The following is a 7,747-nucleotide window of genomic DNA, read 5'->3' on the forward strand; positions in this document are numbered from 1 at the left end:
TGTATGATGTTAAGCAATATCCCTGAACTCTACTATTAGATGCTGGTAGCATCTCCCTCCCACCTCACCCTGTGTTGTTGTTGTTAGGTGCTTTTGAGTTGGTTCCAACTCATAGTGACCCTGTGTACAACAGAACAAGACATTGCCTGGTCCTGTGCCATCCTCACAATCGTTATGCATGTGCCCGTTGTTGTAGCCACTGTGTCAGTCTATCTTGTTGAGGGTCTTCCTCTTTTTCCCTGACCCTCTACTTTAACAAGCATGATGTCCTTCTCTAGGGACTGATCCCTCCTGATAACATGTCCAAAGTATGTGAGATGTAATCTCGCCATCCTTGCTCTTAAGGAGCATTCTGGCTGTACTTCTTTCAAGATGAATTTGTTCATTCTTTTGGCAGTCTATGGTGTATTCAATATTCACCAGCATCATAACTGAAAGGCATCGATTCTTCTTTGGTCGTCCTTATTCATTGTCCAGTTTTTGCATGCATATGAGGCAATTGAAAACACCATGGCTTGGGTCAGGCACATCTTAGTCTTCAAGGTGACGTTTTTGCTTTTTAACACTTTAAAGAGGTTTTTTGCAGCAGATTTGCCCAGTGCAATAGGTCTTTTGATTTCTTGACTCCTGCTTCCGTGGGTGTTGATTGTGGATCCAAGTAAGATGAAATCCTTGACAACCTCAGTCTTTTCTCCGTTTATCATGATGTTGCTTATTGGTCCAGCTGTGAGGATTTTTGTTTTCTTTATGTTGAGGTGTAATCCATCCTGAAGGCTGTGGTCTTTGCCTGTAGGGATACTCAAAAATGTCTCCAGACATTGCCAAATGTCTCCTGGAGAGTAAAATCACACCCAGTTGAAAACCACTGGTCTGAAGGGGCCACCCAAACTTCATCAGGAAATTTCAAAAATATTTTATATCTCAAAAATATTTTATATCTCATCATTTACCTATGGTAAGCATTTGGTCACCTAAAACGTTTGGTAAGGAGAAGCAAGATGAGGTATAAAGGCCAAGGAGTTGACACAGAAACCTTCAGCATGGCCAAGAGCATGGGCTTTTTGTCTCACCCGACAAACTGCATTACCCTTTGGATGGGACAGTATTAGTAAGTTAGATTATTAGGTCAAAAGAAAAAGAAGAGGTTGTTTTCTCAGTTAAAGCCTAAACCCTTGTTTTTGGATTGTTTATGTGTCTTCTCTCTATCTGAAACCATTTGGTTCAGTTCAAATGTTTTTAAATGTTCCTAGAGGGGTCACTGTAGCCCTGGTGGCACAGTGGTTAAGAGCTATGGCTGCTAACCAAAAGGTGGGCAGTTTGACTCCACCAGCTGCTCCGTGGAAACCCTATGGGACAGTTCTACCCTGTCCTGTTTGGTTGCTATGAGTTGGAATCGACTCAACTGCAGTGGTGTTTTTTGTTTGTTTTAGAGGGGTCACTATAAGTCAAATCGACTTAACAGCAATGGGACAGAGGGGAAATATTTTCTCTCTTCAAGAATTAAAAGCTAATATTTGGGATAATCTTCTTAGACTGTAGAATCAGTCTGATAAAAGTCTTACATTAAACAAAACAAAACAAAGAACCCTATTAGAAATCTAGAGAGAGGTACCTCTGGTCCAATAAACTATGGTCAAAAGGGTGAAACCACATACTAAAAGCTGTACAACCTTCTGGAAAGGTACCTTAGACAAAGAGGAGCTCTCACCATGTTACTCTTCTGGAAGACAAAAAAAAAATTTTTTTTTAAAAGACATTCTCTTGCCGTTAGAATAGAATAGAACATGCTGTACTAGGCCCTGCAGGATCTGATCCCTGCCTAACTTTTCACATCACTCCATCCCTCACCCCCCCTATTTTCAGTCAGATTGGATTTACTGCCACCTCAGGGCTTTTGCATATGCTAGTCCCCCCTCTTGGGATAAACTTTCCTCCTCTCATTCCTATCCCTTTCCTATTGCCTTAATAATCTCTGAAGCTACTTTAGGTCTCCATTTAAATGCTGCCTCCACCCCCAACATAATTTCTCGTCACAACACTGCTTACTAGTAATTAACACATCACTAATGATAATTTGTGTGATCTTTGTCTCTCTCACTTAACTTTACCTCTCTGTATTTGTTGTAATATGTCCCCAGCACCTACTAGTACCTGGCATGTAATGTTGTTGTTGGGTGCTGTTGATTAGATTCTTATAGTGACCCTAATGACAGAGTAGAACTGCCCCATAGGGTTTTCTTAGCTGTAATCTTTACAGAAGCAGATCACCAGGTCTTTCTCCCAAAGAGCCGCTGGGTGGGTTCGAACGGCCAATCTTTTGGTTAGTAGCTGAGTGCTTAACCGTTGCACCACCAGGGATCCTTTGGCATGTAATAGGTGTTCACAAACCATTTGACAGATTGATGGAAGAGTAAAGTCATTCTTGTTTGGGCTTCCTGTTTGGATTTTGGCTGAAAATTCTGCAAAAATAGACACCTTCCTCACTAACTCAGCTTGTGTCCGTGTAGCTGCTGACTACAGAACCCTATTTTTTCTCTATTTCCTTGCTTTCAAAGTTTCTCAAGGACCTTTCTTCAGACCAAAAGCTGTGTCCCTGGCCCCAGTCCTTTACAATTTTTTTCAATCATTGCATCTGATCATTCTATTTCCTGTTTTCTTTCTTCCCAAGAGTATTTTTAGCAAACTCTGACCCATGTGACTAAATATTCTCATTGGTAATGGCAGCTTAGCATTGCATACATGAGGTGTCATTGTGGGTTTATGTAGCCATTCCTTATTAAGGAGCATTTATGTTGTTTCCAACTTTCTAACAGTGTGAAAAATGCCGTAATAAAGAGCCTCATATATACATTTTATCTATATCTCTGATTATTTTCTTATGGTAAATTCCTAAAAATAGAACTACCAAGTTAAAGGGTATGAACATTTTTAAGACTAAAACTCGTTGCTGTCAAGTCGATTCGGACTCAGTGATCTTAGAGGACAGAGTACAACGGCCACATAGGGTTTCCAAGGCTGTAATCTTTACAGAGGCAGACTGCCACTTCTTTTTCCCGCAGAGCGGCCAGTGGGTTTACACCACCAAACTTTTAGTTAGCAGTGGAGTGCTTAACCACTGAGTCACCAGGGCTCTTTTTTTTTTTTTAAGACAAAGGTATATTTTATCCAATTATCTCCATCAGATTAAGCCTACTTCCCACATTCAACTCAGTGTTTATGAGACTTACGCTGCTGATTCTATTGTCACCCTTTACTTTCTCTGTGTCAGCTTCTTATGTAAGGAGACTAGGAAGAAATGACTGGTGATCAACTTCCAAAAATTAACCAATGAAAACCCTATGGGTCACAATGGCCCAATCCCACTGTGCATGGGGTCACTGTGAGTTGGGAGTGACTTGAGGGCAGTTAACAACAACAACAGAGGAGAAAAGCTGCACATCTTAGTTATCTAGTGCTGCTATAAAAGAAATACCACAGATAGATGGCCTTAACAAACAAATGTATTTTCTCATAGTTTAGGAGGCTAGAAGTTCAAATTCAGGGCACTGGCTCTAGGGGAAGGTTTTCTATCTCTGTCAGCTCTGGGGGAAGGTCCTTGTCTCTTTTCAGCTTCTGTTTCTTGGTTCCTTGGAGATCTCATGTGGCATGGCATCTATCTTCCCCATCTCTGCTTGCTTGCTCGCTCAGTCTGCTCTTTTTCTATCTCAAAAGAGATTGACTTAAGACATGCTGCACGCTAATACTGCACATTAACATAACAAAGGAAACCCATTTCCAAATGAGATCGTAACTGCAGGTATGGGGTTAGGATTTACAATATATATTTTGGGGGGACACAGTTCACACCATGACACTACATATGAGCTTGAGAAGGAGTAGCCCCAGAAAAGTGGAGGGTTAGGAAAGCTTAGGGAAGAGGATTTTAAGAAAAGTGTGGTTTACCACGTGGAAAACTGCTGAGAGATCAAGTAAGATGGAAACAGAAGAGAATGTACTGACTTGATTTGTTAAGTTAAAGTGAGGGCATTGACTGGGAAGGAATGGGCTTGGTAACCTTGACAAGAGCAGCTTCAGAGGAGCAGGTTGAAGAGTCAATGGGAGGTGAGAAAGTAGAGACTTCTTTTGAGAAGTTTTGGTACAAAGAGAAGACAAATGGGTTGTACTGGAGGGTGAGATAGGAGGGTGTGATGGTTAATGTTATGTGTCAACTTAGCTAGGTTATAATTCTCAGTGGTTTGACAGACACTATGTAATCACCTTGCATTTTGTGACCTGATGTGAGCAGCCAATCAGTTGAAAGGGTCGTTTCCTTGGGGGGTGTGGCCTGCCTCCAGTATATAAATGGATGTTCTGGCAAAGTTCTCTTTCTCAACCCTGCACTTTTCTCAACTCCTAACCTCCAGTTATAGGGATGTAAGCCTGCAGAAGTCTCTGGCCTGCAGCCTTACCTGCAGATTTTGGATTCAACAACCCCCTCTGCCCCCAAAACCCCGTGAGCCAGCAGAGGCCTCCAGCCTGCCTCCTGACCTGTAGATTTTTGGTTGATCAGCCTCTGAACCATGAGAGCCAGCAAAGATCTTCAGCCTGTCGCCCAACCCACAGATTTGGGACTTGCCAGCCCCCACATCGTGTGAGCCCTTTCCTTGAAGTAAATTTCTCTATATTGATATTTCTACATGCTTCACTGGTTTTGCTCCTCTAGAGAACCCAGACTAAGACAGAGGGTTTTTTTTTTTTTTAATTTGGGAAATATTAGAATATATTTGCCTGCTGATGGGTACAGTCCAACAGAGAGGAAAGAATAGATGATGCCAATGAGAGGGAATTCCTGAGGAAGATAAGAATAGCTGGATGTGGAACACAAGAGGAAAAGAGGGACCTTTGAGGGGAAAGGGATCACCTTTTCCCTTGGAACCGGGGGGGAAGGAGGGACATGTGTGCAGAGGCAGGTGGATTTAAGTTCCTATTTTGTCGATAAAGCATGAGGTGATCTCATCAACTGAGAATCGGGAAGCACGGGTGAGCGTATATGGGGACTTTGAAGAGAGGAGAAGATATGGAGTAATGAAACAGTAGTTCCTGAGAATAAGAAATCCCTCACTAGGGCTCATAGCCTTACCCCTTGGCATAGCACTAGTTTCAAACAACATTTCTGGGAACTGATTTTACTGGGGCTCACTAGGTGGCCACACTCCATCTCTTCTATATTCTGTCCTCAAGAAGACCTAGTTCTGCACAAAGCTTGAAAACTTAGCTTAAAAAGACTGAAAAAAGTAGACAGAATGTAGGCATAGATTAGAGAAAAAGATGAATTTCAGATTAAGGGAGAAATTAAGATAGGGAATTGGGGTGGGGGTTGTAATTTTTCAGGTGAATAAATAAGCATTCATCAAAAAGAAATTTAATGCGTACTATCAGAGTCTATGGGTGGTGCAAACTGTTAAGCTCCCGGCTACTGAAAGGTTGGCGGTTCAAACTCACCCAGGGATATCTCAGAAGAAAGGCCTGGCAATCTGCTTCCAAAAGATCACAGCCATGAAAACTCTAACTCACAGTTCTACTCTGTAACAAATGGGTTGCCATGAGTCAGAATTGACTCAATAGCAACTGGTTTTTTGTTTGTTATCAGAATGGTTACAAATAAAAATAGTGATAACACCAAATACTGATGAGGAGGCAGAGACACTGGATCACTCATATTTTGCTGGTGGGAATTTAAAATGGTCAGCCAGTCTGGAAAACAGTATGGCAGTGTGATGGTTAAGATTGTGTGTCAACTTGGCTGGGCAATGATTCTCCGTGTTTTAATGTAATCACTCCCATGATTGAATATACTGTAAGTAGCCAATCAGATGAAAGGGAGTCTCCTTGGGGGTACGGCCCGCATCTGTATATAAGCAGATGTTCTGGCTTTTTGCTCTCTCTGGATCCTGCGGCTGCTTCCCGTCGTCTCATCTCCATTCTTGGGACTTGAGCTGTCAGTTTATCTGCCGAACCTGGGATTCGTCGATCTGCATAGCCTGCCAGTGGGGGCCTTCCGATCTTGGGCTTGCCAGCTTCTGCAGCTGTGTGACTTGGGAGAGGCCTCTACCCTGATCCACGGACTTGGGACGTTCTAGCCTCTACAATCGCGTGAGCTGTTTCCTTGGTATAATCTCTCTATATATGTATATTTATACACTTTACTGGTTTTGCTTCTCTAGAGAACCCAGCCTAAGACCGGCAGTTTCTTATAAAAATTAATATATGTGTACCATGAAACCCAGCAATTGCACGCTTGGAGAAATGAAAACTTATGTTCACACAAAACTTCTGCACATGAATGCTCCTAGAAGCTTTATTTGTAATAGCCAAAAATTGGAAACAACTCAGATGTCCTTCAGTAGGTGAATGAAATACTACTCAGCAATAAAAAGGAAAGAACTGTTGATACACACAACAACTTGGATGGATCTAAAGGGAATTGTACTGAGTGAAAAAAGCCAATCTCAAAAAGTTATTTACTATATGATTCATGTATATAATATTCTTGAAATGTCAAAATTATAGCGATGGAGAACAGATTAGTGATTGACAGGGGTTACGGAGAGAGACAGATGTGGCTCTGGCTATAAAAGAGTAGCACAAGAGATCTGCATGATAGAGTGTGGTGGTTGTTATACAAATCTACACCGGATAAAAGTACATAAAACTAAATACACGCACACACACACACACGAGTCAGTTGATGGAATCTGAATAAGATCAGTGGATTGTGGATTGTATCAATGTCAGTATCTTGGTTGTGATGTGATATTGTATTATAATTATACAAGATGTCACCATTGGGGGAAACTGAGTGAAGGACATATGGGCTCTCTCTGTATTCTTTCTTACAACTGCATGTGAATCTATAAAATTTCAAAAGAAAAAGTTTTGTTTTTTAAAAAGGAACCTAAATGGTGGAATAATTTGGAAAAAGATAACAGTGATGGTTGCATAACATGATGAACATAACCAATGTCACTGATCTGTACATGTAAAAAAGTGTGAAACTGGCAAATGTTTTGCTATATATATTTTTACCACAATAAAGTGATTTTTAAAAAGGCTATCTAAGAGTTCCGGCAAAATGGCACTCTAGGCAGATGCACCACGCCGTCCCTCCACAGCAAAGATCCAAAAAACTAAGCCGAACAGAGAATACAACAATCCTCAAACCCTAAAACATCAAATGAAGAGATACAGAACTCAGACAAGCACCAAATGGAGTGAGAAAACTGACAGAGAACAGAGAGTGAGGAGAGATTCATGCAGAGGTCCCCTACCAGCTAACGCAGCATGGATCTGCCATCTTGGACTCCTATCGGAGACCAGCAAACAGGGGGTACGAGAAAGCAGCCTCAAGGAGCTTCCAGCGGGAGACAAAACAACCGGTAATTGGCGATATATGCTTTTCCACCCCCCACCCTTCTTCACCCCGACTCGGCCTCCTCTGCTTCCTGCGGCCACAGTCTCTTGTCCGGGAAACACCGGCTGCTTGAATTCCACACACCTGAACGGGCGGCTCTCTGAATGCCATTTGTTGGCTGCTGGTGTTGCTTTTTTCCGCTTCTTTTGATTTCTTCCTTGCCTCTTGCCACCTCCCCCTCCTTTCGCTCAAGTACCTCGCTCCGTGTGCCATCTTTGCTTCTTCCTGAGGGGCTGCAGAGCTCCGGTAATTTGTGATACACGCTTTCCCACTCCCTACCCTTCTTCTCCCACACTC

This window comes from Trichechus manatus, unplaced genomic scaffold (genome assembly GCF_000243295.1).
Source record: "Trichechus manatus latirostris isolate Lorelei unplaced genomic scaffold, TriManLat1.0 scaffold00039, whole genome shotgun sequence".
Classification (NCBI taxonomy): Eukaryota; Metazoa; Chordata; class Mammalia; order Sirenia; family Trichechidae; genus Trichechus; species Trichechus manatus.